This window comes from Prionailurus bengalensis, chromosome B3 (genome assembly GCF_016509475.1).
Source record: "Prionailurus bengalensis isolate Pbe53 chromosome B3, Fcat_Pben_1.1_paternal_pri, whole genome shotgun sequence".
In the NCBI taxonomy this organism is placed as follows: domain Eukaryota; kingdom Metazoa; phylum Chordata; class Mammalia; order Carnivora; family Felidae; genus Prionailurus; species Prionailurus bengalensis.
The window spans coordinates 117,447,041-117,461,572 of record NC_057355.1 but is presented as its reverse complement, the minus strand read 5'-3'; the positions used below and the strand labels follow the sequence as shown (position 1 = coordinate 117,461,572).

At 40.3% G+C, this 14,532-nt stretch overlaps 1 protein-coding gene across 12 annotated transcripts in view; it reads right to left on the bottom strand.

The window, feature by feature from the left end:
• Window positions 1-14,532, bottom strand: part of SIPA1L1 (signal induced proliferation associated 1 like 1) — a 368,796-nt gene that overhangs the window by 320,795 nt on the left and 33,469 nt on the right. For all 12 annotated transcript variants that reach the window (XM_043556489.1, XM_043556499.1, XM_043556493.1 and 9 more), the window contains one exon: window positions 9,825-9,906. The gene's annotated coding sequence lies outside the window, so the exon portion shown is untranslated. The remainder of the gene's footprint in view (window positions 1-9,824; window positions 9,907-14,532) is intronic.

The window sequence follows — 14,532 nt, the reverse complement described above, 5'->3', positions numbered from 1 at the left end:
AGCCAATCAAAAACAAAGTAACTACCATCTCTGAAAAAAAAAAGAAGAATCATGGAGTATAGTCTGTGGCCCTGGTCACCAATATTCAAATAATAATACTGTAAATGTTGGGGCGCCTGGGTGGCTCAGTCGGTTAAGCGTCTGACTTCGGCTAAGGTCATGATCTCTTTGGTTTGTGAATTCGAGCCCCACGTCGGGCTCTGTGCTGACAGCTCAGAGCCTGGAGCCTGTTTCGGATTCTGTGTCTCCCTCTCTCTCTGCCCCTCCCCCGCTCATGCTCTGTCTCTTTCTCTCCCTCAAAACTAAATAAACATTAGAAAAAAAAAAATTTTTTTTTTTTTAAATAATACTGTAAACGTTAAATGACAGCTTGGCCAAAAATTCGATAAAATTATCATTGGGAGTGGGGTGCCTGGCTGCCTCAGTCGGTAGAGCATGTGTGAGTCAAGCTCCACATTAGGTATGGAGCTTACTTAAAATTAAAAAAAAGTAATCTGGGTGTCACCTGGGTGGTTCAGTCGGTTAAGCATCCAATTTCGGCTTGGGTCATGTCTTACGGTTCACAAGTTTGAGCCCCACATCAAGCTCTGTGTTGACAGCTCAGAGCCTGGAGCCTGCTTCAGATTCTGTGTCACCCTCTCTCTCTGCCCCTCCCCTACTTGTTCTCTCTCTCTCTCTCTCTCTCTCTCTCTCTCTCTCTCTCTGTCTTTGTCTCTCTCAAAAATAAATAAAACATTTAAAAAAAACTTTTTTTTAATTTTTTTAATTATCACTGGGAGGATGGGGAAAGACAAGTCAGGAAGTTAAATCCTTATCTTCTGCAGGAAATAGTCAAAAGATAATGCTTAGAGTTGAAAAGCCGGGCCATAGGAGTAAAAATAACTTCTTTAGATATATGGCAGTAAATGCTAGAAGAAGCAGTTAAAAAAGAAAACCCTGCAAATGGCTGCTTCTGAAAAGCAACAGGTGGAGCCTAAGAACTTTTCTTCTCAAGCCTGAACTATAATTTTACTTCGTATTTAAACCAGGGATATTATTACTTTGCTAAAAAAAAAGAAAAAAAATTAAGTTTAAAATAATAAACATTTCAAATAAAAATCTATAGTGTCAACCTTGGGGCCTCTGACAAGGAAGTATTTTATAGTAGTTTATAGACAAATCAGTCTATAGTTTATAGTAGTTTATAGACAAATCAGTTTGAATAAAACACATGAAACGTGCATAAACAATTACAAAAATTTAAAACGCCTACTTATAGAAGGCAAAATTTTAAATGCCTACTTGAAAAACAAGTTCAATAAAAACATTTAGTAAAAATTAAGACAATAGAAACACTGAGTCCCATATCAAATATATCCAGTTTCCTGATAAATACTGAAAATGGTAATGAAGGAAGTAAAACACTTTTTCACAAATATTCACATCAGGAGCGCCTGGGTGGAGCATCTGACTCTTGATTTTCACCTCAGGTCATGATCCCAGGGTCGTGGGATCAAGTCCCACGTGGGGCTCAGTGCTGAGTGTGGAACCTGCTTAAGATTCTCTCTCTCTCTCTCTCTCTCTCTCTCTCTCTCTCTCTATATATATATATATATATATGCGTGTGCGTGTGTTTATCTATACATACATATATATATATAAAATGAAAAAATTTTTCTTTTAAATATTCACATTAGCCTCAAAGAATATATAATATGCCCAAAAGGCCTTTCCACACACAGTAACCGGCAACTTGATTTCCATTCCTCGGCTGCCCAAGGTAACCTGCAGTGTTTTCCAGTACCATCTAAGAGCTCCAAAGACCCGTTCCTCACATTCACACAGAGACACCCTGAATGGACACATCACCAGGCATTTCAAATAGAATGTCTCTAAACTCCACACCACCCAATCTCTAGAAAGTGAATTATTTCTGAGGGTACGTTTTGTAAAACAGATTTCACGTCACAAAAACACCAGTAGGGAGGGGAGAAAGAGAGGAGAAAACAGACAAAATTTTGAGGAGCATACACATTTTTAAAACACTTGTAACATTTTAACTCATTCCTTTAGATGTTAGGTGGGAGGCTTTCTGGAAACCCTGAATGCTATTCATAGTTCCATCTCATCAGAAACATTCCAATTAAATGAATGATATTAAGGTAATTATCTAAGAAAACACTCAAGGGAACTCTACAGATGGTTTCTACAGTAGACTCCATGCTGTGGGGCAATTTCTCACTGCAGATGTATGTGGCCCGTGTACTCATTCCTGTGCTTGTCAAGTGTAATCTGTGATTATGCAATTGAACATTACAGCCACCTCAGGCCATTCCGTGTTTAAAGAGAAGTGTTTATGGCCATATCCTGCCAAACAACCATAATACCACTTAACCTCAGTCTAACCACTGCTTGAATGAACTTGTTAGGGTTACAGTGAAATACAGATGCAAAACAAATAGTAGGCCAAGGAATGTGATGTCCACATACTAAAAAGAAGGGGGGAGGGTGGTGGTAAATCCTTACATAATGCCCCTTAGTCACTGCGGCAGAATGTACTTGAGCATTTACATTCTAAAAGCTGAAAATTACAGTATGGAACACAGATAAAAATAACAAAATCCAAACTCCAAAAAGAAATGAATTCCTCTGAAGGGTGGGGTGTGTCATCTCAGAAAGCAGCCCCAAGTACAATGCTGTTTCTGGATCTATCCAAGCAAATCAGTAAATCTAGAAATAAGAGAAAAAGATGAATCTGAGAACACTTAAAATGTGCTGCATGGAGTAGACTGCACTGGGCTATTGACTGAAATCCACTGCATATCAATAGCAACTAAGAGTCACTACCACCCAATTGCTTCCTATGATCTAAGCTCACTTTGTGGAGCTAGAGGAACTTTTAGTCAACAAATCCACACGGGAAGATGAACCAACATTCCCTTCTGTTGGCCAATTATGAAACATTGGCCAAAAATATTTCCTTTTAAAAATGCTTATAAGTTAAAAACCAGGAATGAGATGAAATGCTGATGTTTTAACTCTGCTTTACTGTAAGTTTTCTTTTTTATAAATTTTTTTTTTAACGTTTTATTTATTTTTGAGACAGGGAGAGACAGAGCATGAACAGGGGAGGGTCAGAGAGAGGGAGACACAGAATCTCAAACAGGCTCCAGGCTCTGAGCTGTCAGCACAGAGCCCGACGTGGGGCTCGAACTCACGGACCGCGAGATCATGACGTGAGCCGAAGTCGGCCGCTTAACCGACTGAGCCACCCAGGCGCCCCTTAAAAAAATACAGAATTCAGTCTCTAAGGCTGAGAATCCAGCAAAAGATCTATTTCAACCATCCAGCCACTGTATTTTAAGGCTTAAAAAGGAGAGACTAAGGACACTAAGAGTTAAGAAGCTGACCATCACATGTGTTCCAGACTATGCCACTTAGACCTCAGTTTTATCATTCAAGTGAAAAGTGACATAGAGTACACAAAGAATCTGTGAAACCATATCTTCACTAAAACTCCATCTATAATAATCATTACTGAGAAATAACCACCCACGGCCACTTAAAATATTCAAAACTATGCCTTCAGTAAAATTATAAGAACATATATTCCAGTGTGCTTAAAAAAAACTTTGAGGCTGCATTCGGGTGTTCTCATCAACACAGATAGATCATTTTAATCTTGTGTTCATCATGAATGAACAAACCCATCCAGAAGTATTCGCCTTATTACTCAAGGTAAGGGGAAGCATTACTAGAATTCCATTTCGCAATTCATCTACATTACCACTGACGAATGTTCTTATTCACACTAATATAATTCAGGACTGATAGCTGATTAAGTACAGAGTGAATTATTTAGTCCAATATTATGTTATCGGTGAGGAAACAGCATTCATTTACCAAGGTTATTCTGTTAGTTAATAAATAGAATTCAACAACAATTCCCCATCTAGTGGCCTCTTTCATTCCAAAATACCAATTATTCTATTCAATAAGCATTTATATTTATTAATTACTATATTGCTTTTATTATACTTACTACAAAATCGAATACTCTAAAGCATGGACTATTTCTGCACAGGTGAAATTATTACTGGCATTAAAAAAGCAAAATAGGGGCACCTGGGTAGGGCTCAGTCAGTTGAGCATCTGACTTTGGCCCAGGTCACAGTCTCACAGTTCGCCAGTTCAAGCCCCGCATTAGGCTCTGTGCTGACAGCTCAGAGCCTGGACTCTGCTTCAGATTCTGTGTCTCCCTTTCTCTCTGCCCCCTCCCCTGCTCGCACTGTCTCTCTCTCTCTCTCTCTCTCTCTCTCTCTCTCTCTCTCAAAAATAAATACCATTAAAAAAATTTTTTTTAAGCAAAATATACACATACAAGTAAATAAGTAATTTGTGATGTCATTAATAAAAGTACCATCTCTGATTCAGTGAAATCCTGGCAGACTGTTTAGCATAGTAGTTGGAAGCAGGACCTTTGAATCCTAGACCCATAACTAGCCTTGGGCAAGTGATCTGACCTCTCTGATCCTCCATTTCAAAATGCTTCAACTGGAGAACACCACCAAATCAGTGGGTTACTAAGAGGAAGAAATAAGACTATGTATATAATAAGCTCCTAGCAGAGTACCCAGCGTAAGTACTGACATTACTGTTGCATTGCTGTTACTACTCAAGGAAAAAGTATGAAGCAATCACAGCTAAGGGAGTTAAGAAACATACACACTAATCTTTAAAAGTCTATTCAGGGGCGCCTGGGTGGCGCAGTCGGTTAAGCGTCCGACTTCAGCCAGGTCACGATCTCGCGGTCCGTGAGTTCGAGCCCCGCATCAGGCTCTGGGCTGATGGCTCAGAGCCTGGAGCCTGTTTCCGATTCTGTGTCTCCCTCTCTCTCTGCCCCTCCCCCGTTCATGCTCTGTCTCTCTCTGTCCCAAAAATAAATAAACGTTGAAAAAAAAAAAATTTAAAAGTCTATTCAAATAGTGACAGGATAATACAACAAAAATAAAACAAAATTTACAAAGATCATACGAAAAAGTTCTCCAAGGTCTAGTATATTTTGCCACAATATTTTAAGACTTAAGTTCTTTTTTTTTTTTTAATTTTTTTTAAAGTTTATTGATTATTGAGATTGAGAGACAGGGAGAGACAGAGCATGAGCAGGGGAGGGGCCAAGAGACAGGGAGACACAGAATCCGAAGCAGGCTCCATGCTCTGAGCTGTCAGCACGGAGCCCGACACGGGGCTCGAACTCACAACCAAAGAGATCATGACCTGAGCCAAAGTCAGACGCTTAACCAACTGAGCCACCCAGGCGCCCCTTTAAGTCTAAGTTCTATCCTGACTTGAGCAGAAACTGTCTAAGATTTCATAAACAAGACATTTACTGCTTTATCTCCCAGTATCTATAAAACAGAGTAAATAGTTTAATAATAATTAACTAGTGGTTTAATAAGATCTAAGAAGAATGTTCACTAGCATTTTTAATAAAAGTGAAAGACCGGAAACAGGCTAAATGTCCAACAATATGAAAATATATGAAAAAATCATGCAGCTGTAAGAAGAATGAGAGGATGAGAGGGATTTATATATTCTAATATGGAATGATCAAAAACATGCTCTCAAACTAAAAAGAACACAAATATGTAAGACTCTATGTTGATACAACCCAAAAAAATAGTATGTCACGTGTATACATATTTACGCACTTAATTCATACACAAAGCATCAAAACTATGCAACCAATGACAACCTCTTGGTTTTATTCTGCATAATTCTTTTATTTCACTATTTCAGTGACACCGTATTTTTATATTACTTGTTTAACTCATGAGCCTCAAGGAAATCCAACCAATAAATAGACTAGGCTAAAATCAAGTAAAATAAGTCTTAGCAAGCATTTTATAGTTTACAAAAGGATTTTGCAATCCTTTATATAAATCCTTTAAAGTCTCTCAACACGGTATCTAATTGGATCCCCACAATAAACTTCTAGAATTTAAGGTAGTATCCTTATTTCAAAAATAGGAATGGACGCTGGGGCGCCTGGGTGGCTCAGTTGGTTAAGCTCCCAACTCTTGATTTCGGCTTAGGTCACGATCTCACAGTCGTGGGAGTGAGCCTCGAGCCCGGGCTCATGCTGGGCATGGAGCCCACTTAAGCTTCTCTTATGCCCGCTGCCCCTCCCCCACTCGCATGGGCACAAGCTCTCTCAAAAAAAAAAAAAAAAAAACCAAACCTGAGAACAAACTTAAGTATTTATTAATCCAAGGTTAATAAATGCAGAGTCAAAACGGAAACACAGTCCGCCCCCACCCCCATCCTAAATTCACTGTTCTGGTCTTCACACCAGAACACCATAAATTGAAAACACACAAATTGAAAACACGGTCATCTTACAACAAGGCTCTCTAAATCTCTATAGTGCTTCTATTCACGGGAGAGTCACGGGACAGTCCGAAGTGTGGAGGAAAAGGCATTCCAGTAGGAGTCAAGGATCAGGGTTCCAGTCTGAACGACGTCATTGCTAAGACTTCACAGTAAACCAAGTTCTAGGTCAGTGGTTCTCTGTGGGCTGCACATCAGGTTCAACAGTGATGTTTTTTTAAATAATAGTACTAACTCAAGCCTGATCTCCAGAGATTAGCATTTAATCTGTTTATTAAAAGCTTCCCGGGTTATTCTAAATTACAGCTTGGTAAAGACCACAGATATCCTTATCTGATGGAAATAAAAATAAAAGATATTTAAAAAATCACTTTGCTATATATACTTTGCAGAGCTGAAAATGAGGGATGAATGTTTTATGAGAAAATCTCTTATAAATAATAAAATGCCTCACATATGTAAAGAAATTATTATTTATTCATTCAAACATGTACCAGGCATGTGCTGGGACCAAGAGCGGAGGCATCGCCCTCAGAGGTGAGGAAGCTGCCACATCCTCAAGTAACTGCCGAGCCCTGGGAGCAGGCACAGCAGAGTTCAAAGATGGTGATGAGCAGACCAGACATGGGGCCCAGGGGTGACGGTAGGAAGAGGGCTTAGAAAGGCCTGCACAGAGGAGACCCTCGAGCTAGGTCCTGGCGTTCTAGACAGAGGGCACATCACACGCAGGCAACATGGTCAGAGGTCTTCAGAGAGGTCTCCAGCTCCTGGGGATTCTTGAGACCCTCGCAGGGTTAAAGGTTAAGGTTAAAACTATTTTAATATTAACGCTAGGACACATCACCACCAAAACCTAGGAACAGCCCAAATGTTCTCCAACTGGTAAATGGGCAAACAGAAGTATTTTCATACATTGAAATAAGACTCAGCAATAAAAAAAATAGAAAAAAAAAAAAGAATCAGTGATATACACAACAGCATGGATGAATCTCAAATGTGTTATGTTAAATGAAAGAAGCCAGCCTCAAAAGGCTATGACTCTGCGACTCCATTTACATGACATTTGGGACAAAGCACAACTACAGGACAGAAAAAGGTCCGAGGGTGTAAGGCTAAGGGCAGGGGAACATTCTAGAGTGATGGAAATGTTCTTTATCTTCCACAACCACAATGCATTTGTCAAAACCCAGAGAAGAACCGAACACTTAAAAAGGTGAATTTCACTGTATATAAGTTATGCCTCAATAAATCTAACTTTTAAATGTAATAGTATACAATTTGCCTTTTCTTCCTCTTTCTCTCCTAAATGTACAGTGTTTGCCAGAAACTGCAGGACTAATGATGTCACCACTCTGCAGCTAAGGGGCAATGATGTCATCACTCTGCAGCTAAGGGAATGCAAGCTTATATATTCTAATGTTCTAAATTTTTCTCCATTTCAATACAGTAAGTAGTAATGGATATAATCAACATCAACACTAAAGTTCTCTTGGGGCTTCAACAATTTTAATGCTAGGGTTTCTGAGACCCAAAAGTTTGAGAATTGCTGCAACAGGCAGTGGGAGAGGCCCAGGAGAGTTCTCAGCAGAGAGTAAGGGGATCTCACCCTTGCAGAGAGCCGTGCAGGGAGGTGAGTTAAGAGTTACTACAGAGGTCAGGGGCACCTGGGTGGCTCAGTCGGTTGAGCATCCAACTTCGGCTCAGGTCATGATCTCGCAGTCCATGAGTTCGAGCCCCACTTCAGGCTCTGTGTTGACAGCTCAGAGCCTGGAGCCTGTTTCAGATTCTGTGTCTCCCTGTCTCTCTGACCCTCCCCCGTTCATGCTCTGCCTCTCTCTGTCTCAAAAAATAAATAAACGTTAATAAAAAAAAAAAAAAAGAGCTACTACAGAGGTCTGACTAAGCTGATCCCAGGATGAACTGGAAAGAAATTATGTCCATACACCATCTGCAGCTTGTTATAAATCCCAAGCCAGTTTGTCTCTACCGAGCTCTCTTTGCTGGTGTGCTCATGTTTTGCAAACTAATTTCTGTTCACTGGTAACACAGTCAGGAGACAGAGCCTGCTACAAGAGCCATCCTACAATGCTTTACTGAGCAGTGATTTTTGGATTACTCACCCAGTTGCCACAGTCCTTCTTCAAAGGATGTTATTAATTTAAAATTGAATTTTACATATTTAAAAAAAATTTTTTTTCAACGTTTATTTATTTTTGGGACAGAGAGAGACAGAGCATGAACGGGGAAGGGGCAGAGAGAGAGGGAGCCACAGAATTGGAAACAGGCTCCAGGCTCTGAGCCATCAGCCCAGAGCCTGACGCGGGGCTCAAACTCATGGACCGCGAGATCGTGACCTGGCTGAAGTCGGACGCTTAACCGACTGCGCCACCCAGGCGCCCCGAATTTTACATATTTTAAACTTGAAAAATAACCATCGTAATGAGGTGCAAAAGCTAATATGGGGGTGGGAGGAGGACTCAATGCCTCAAAATCAATTAGAAAAACTAGGTAATTGATTAAAAAGCCAATATATGACTTCTATGAAATATGCTTTTATTTGTATCCAGAAAACTATGACAATCCCAACTCAGCACAATGTTTTCTATGCAAATGTTTCTTTGATTGGGGGGAGCTGTTTATGTCTGGTCTGCACAGTTCCCTTTCCTCCAGGGGAAAATTCATTTCTAAATACTAGCCCTGTAAATTCCAAATTACTTCAAGTACAGGGCTTTTCCTATGATCTCTTATGCCCAGAGCTATTCTTGTACTTTGGGATGCCACAGAGGTAGAGACATTAATCTGAAAATCATCTATGTGTTTAAACTTCAAATACATGGAAAATAGATGACAGAGTAATCGATCAATTATGGGAAGGAAAGGGTAGGTATTAGAAGAAAGGATGATTTCCTTCCTCCATCTAAAAAAACAAAAAAGGGGCGCCTGGGTGGCGCAGTCGGTTGGGCGTCCGACTTCAGCCAGGTCACGATCTCGCAGTCCATGAGTTCGAGCCCCGCCTCGGGCTCTGGGCTGATGGCTCAGAGCCTGGAGCCTGTTTCCGATTCTGTGTCTCCCTCTCTCTCTGCCCCTCCCCCATTCATGCTCTGTCTCTCTCTGTCCCAAATAAATAAATAAACGTTGAAAAAAAAAATAAAAAATAAAATAAAAAAACAAAAAAAACAAAAAAAACTTAAATACAACTTTAGGCCATTATGAGTGTATATGTATGTTAAACTGCCATCACATATTGATTGCTTCTCTAATGGTTTTAAGTAGCCAACTCGGCTGACACCTCTTATAATCCCAAACAGGTGGATACCTGTCTAAGGGTAATCAATTTGCTGCCTTTTAAAAAATTCACCTATACTTCTATTCATGTGAAAGGGGGTAGGGGACATGCCAGACTCCTGCCAAAGCAGCTGTGTATTATTAAAGATAAAGTAAAATTATCTCCTTACCTGAAAGTACAGTCCTTTTGATCTACTTCTTATACAGGAATCTGGGATATTAGTTTACTGTCATTCACATTTGAAACCGAACCTATGGATTAAAAAGGGGAAAATAATTAATTGGAAATACATGCACAATGAAGATAAAAACATCAATCTGATCAAAGATGAGATTTCCGTACACTTGTTGAAGCCAAATGGTTTCTGCAGGAAACCTGTTTTCTGTGACTCAAATCCAAAATGGAAAACGTGGGTGGTTCTTCCTGTCTCATCATTAAGAGTCAGCCAATTGGCTGATAAAGTTTTCACACAACTTAAGCTCAAACTCCAGCCTTCCATCTGCTCTAATACTGTCATACCTTGGGGAAATGAAAGAGAAATAAAGGCTTTCTTCAGCCTCAAAAGAAGACTTTAACGGGCACCTTACTCCATCCAGACTGTACTTGAGCACAAAACTTCAAATCTTCAAAACTTCAAATCCAGAAGACGTGAAAAAGAATGAGAGCTACATCACAAAATAATCCAGAGGCTTTATGGCTGTCTCTGACCTTGGAGCTACGATTTCTAAAAAAAAGACAAACGAGTCTGTGTTGGGCACTAAACTACATTCAAACGCGATCGTGGAGCAGGGGCTTCCGGCCCGGTTGTCTTAACCACAGAGCTGCACTGCTTCCCACCCACAAATCACTCACCATGTGCCAGGACGTGCCTGCCAACACATTCTGTATTTGGGCTTCTCAACATACAACTCTGCCAGACTGGGACGTGAATCCAGTTAATTCTGCAGGGTATTTCTGCGTATCCACCTAGAGCTAGTAAACTAGCCAGTGTGATACACACAACTGAAAACACACAAGCCACGGGACAACTTCAAGGAGAAAGAGACCACGGGTACGTGACACTAGCGTGGTGAAACAATCATGGGGGCCTTTCTGCCAAAGGCCTCCTCACATTTGCACCTCTGACCAGTGGAAAATCTGCAAATGTTGTAAGACCACAAAAATTTAGATGGCTACTTCCAACATCAATACAAGGACTCCAAGTGACAAACTGCTCAAGGGCAGCAACTGTCCAGTTCCTAAAGATTCCAGGCTCCATCTGAAAATTCCTCACCCTCGGGGGTTGTCTCAAAAATGCTAAGAGGCTAATGGAACTTAGGCTGCTTAGCAGCAGAAGGAAGGGTCTTTCATGAGTCACCAGTGACTGCTCGACAAGTTCTCGCGGAGTGACTCCCCTGCAGTCACATAGGAGAACCCACCAGCCAGATTGAAGCGAGGGGGCACAGGCCCCCAAAGTATTCATCCTGAGGGAACTGCTTCCTGGGGAGACCATGAAACTTGAAACACGCACACCGCCTGTAAATTTACATTTTAGGAAATACGGGTATGGAGGTACTAAGCAGATTATGAACAAATACGTATCATAAGCTCCTGGAGCTGGAAGAGACTGCAGTACCCCATTACCACTGTAAAACCCTCATCCTACAGATAAGATTAAGTCAAAATCTCCTGACTGCCAGCCTGGGGCTCTTCCTATCACACCCTGCCCTTTCATCAACTGTGGAAACGATATTTTGGAGCCTATTAAAATCAAGCTACAAATCAGTCTGCAGGATAAAAATCTCATTTAACCATGTGTTGCAAAAAAAAAAAAAAAAAAAGATTAACACAAAAGATTAAGAAGCAAAACCTTTAGAGTAATTAATTCCCTGCTTGGGGAAGGGGTAGGGAGGGGCTGGCTGTCTTTCTCCACACAAACATGATCTAATCTTCAGGGAAACCATATGTACAAAATTATATACAAAAGCCTCTTTTTATTTTTTTTATTTTTTTAACATTTATTTTTATTTTTGAGACAGAGAGAGACAGAGCATGAATGGGGGAGGGTCAGAAAGAGAGGGAGACACAATCCAAAACAGGCTCCAGGCTCTGAGCTGTCAGTACAAAGCCCAATGCGGGGCTTGAACTCATGGACCGCAAGATCATGACCCAAGCCGAAGTTGGACCCTTAACCGACCGAGCCACCCACATGCCCCTAAAAGCCTCTTTTTAAAAAAATACTGATCGCTTCCAAACCTGTACCTCTAGCAAAAAAAAAAAAAAAAAATACAAAGCAAGATGCCTTACTTCACTTACAGAATGCTGAATTAACAAAAATAGCAATCCATTCTTCCCAAGTTGAGGTGAAAACAAGGTATATTTTCACTGCACTATAATTAATTTCCTCTATTATAATGTATTTTTAACTTCAGAGCAGATCAAATAAATTTATTGTTCCACTGTAGTTTTCTTTTAAGATTCTGATTTTTTAAACACTTCTAACACAATAATGTAAGATGATCTTTGATTCTGTTCATTTCCTCCAATTCCAGATGACAATTCCTCAAGCACAAAATGTGCATGCTTAGACACATCAAAAGAGAAGAATGCAATTTGTATAGGATGAAATATCTGCATGAATTTTTGAAACCTTTAAGATAAAACATAAATCTATGAACAAATTCATAACTGTCCCTAGGTTATCTATCTCCAAGGCCTGTACACTCCTCTCTTAAGGACACTTCAGTTAAAACCTGTGACAAAAATGAGTCCCAATTCTACCATGAGTTCATCGTGTGATGTCGGGCAAGTCATTTACCCTTTGGGCTCAAGCGGACATAAAAAGCCAGTATAGTCTATTTCCAAGATATTTCCTAGGTTTCTTAACATCTTCTTAAGACATTAAGGATCATCTTTATTTCCCTTGAATTCTAAAAGTCAAATATATCTTTAAACAATAAGAATGAACATTTAAAAGTTACATTATGCCCCAGAACTTAGCAGGAAGCTACCACCAGGTTAGATAAGTGAAAATTTTGAAAATTTTAGAAAACGATGGACTTCATCTGCATTCAATGTATCTCCCTGTCTTGTGTTTCAACTTCTAGGAACAGGTGTGGAAATGTACTTTCACATCTGGATGACTACTAAGTGTTTTTTCAACTCTCCCCAGACCTTGACTCCTTCCTCTTCCCACCCCTGCCGCCTCAGGACCTTGACAGTCTGAAACCTGGCTTATGTGCCACCAATGCTGAAAATGAAAAGCTTTTCTATCAATTAGGTTTAAAACCAGCTACCACCCAAATCTGTATCTGAGAATTTCTGTGTACATTTTGACCATTTAGTAATCTACATTTTAAAGTCTAAAGAATATGTTCCATGTTCCACTAATATCTGCAAATGTAATGATTTTTTTTCATCTGAAACGGAGTTTCTTGCTTATTGCCAAATAAGCAAGAAGTTCCAGAAAACTTGTTTACAACACAACTCATACCCTTAAGATAATTTATTTTCTTCACGTACCAGTTGGTGATTTTGCCATCCCCGGGGAGTGCATGAAAAAAACATAAACATGAGGACCGTGAACCTGGCATTTTACTAGTAGAAACCCTAAAGAGTAGTTGCTTCTGCCAAGTTCATGCATTTGTATACTGACTACCTCTTACGGGCAGGCACCACTTACTCTTCTGGTGGGAATACACGAACTGACAAAAGTCTGCCTTCATGGAGCTTGTAATCCAATGGAGACACGACCCACAGAATACATGGACGTAATACAGACATAAGATATATCATGCACTCATCAGCAGTAAACATAACATAAACACAAATGACATGGGAGATACATCTGTATCGTGAGAGGGACCATGTGCTATGGAAAAGGAGTCCAGGGCGGCAAAATAAGGGGATTCAGGAGTGAACGAAGGGAAGGCAAACTGCAATCTTAAGTGGCTCACAACAGAGGCAGCACCTGAGCACAGACATGAAGGAGCTGAGAAGTGAGTCAAACTAAAGTTTCCTAGTAATTTTTACCTTGTACTGACTGTGCGTGTACCAGCAACGCCTCCTCAAAAAGAACGGCATAGGAGCAAATTTATGAACAGCCCAGAAGTGTAAACAGAAGAGAGCTGTGGGGAAACCGCCTTCATTTTTGCACATCAGTTTACGCCAAGTGAAACTTACATCTTCAATTAGGCATGGTCATTGAAGGGGTTTTCTCCCCGCCACCCCCCCCCCGTGTTAGTTTGAACAAAATTCTTACTTCTGTGATCCATTTTCCTTAAAACTCAGGAATAAATTTCCAAGTATTACTTGACGCGCAGAAGAATAGCACGCAGTATTATCCAACCAACAACCCACTGAGCCATCCAAACTATGACACCAGGACTTAAATCTCAGCACAAGAGCCCAGGAGGCACTGGAGCTTCATCCCAATGGGGAGAAACCAGTGCTTCCCCAGAGAGGTTACTGGGGAAAGACCAGGTAGGCTGTGGAATCAGGAGGCCTCCACCGACCAGCTGTCGAACCCTGAGCAAATCTCTTTACTCCCTGGCCTTCGATTTCCTCGACTATGAAATCAGAGCACCGGACCACATGATTTCCAAATCCCTTCCAGGGCTAGATCCATTTCAGAAAAAAAGTTAGGTAAATAACCACACCCAAAAAATTATAATAATGCTAACCTACCATCACAGATCCATATACTTTGTTCTTCTGAGAAAGTAATGAATTTATACTGACCCACGCACAGAGTCTTAACTCTCCCTCTCGGATCAAAAGATTCACAAGAACGAGTCTGGACTAGTTGACTAAGGACAAAAGAACTTGCAAAAAAAAAAAGACAGTTATTTTTGTCTTGGCTTTATTATCAACATAGTCTTATTAAACTAATACAGAAA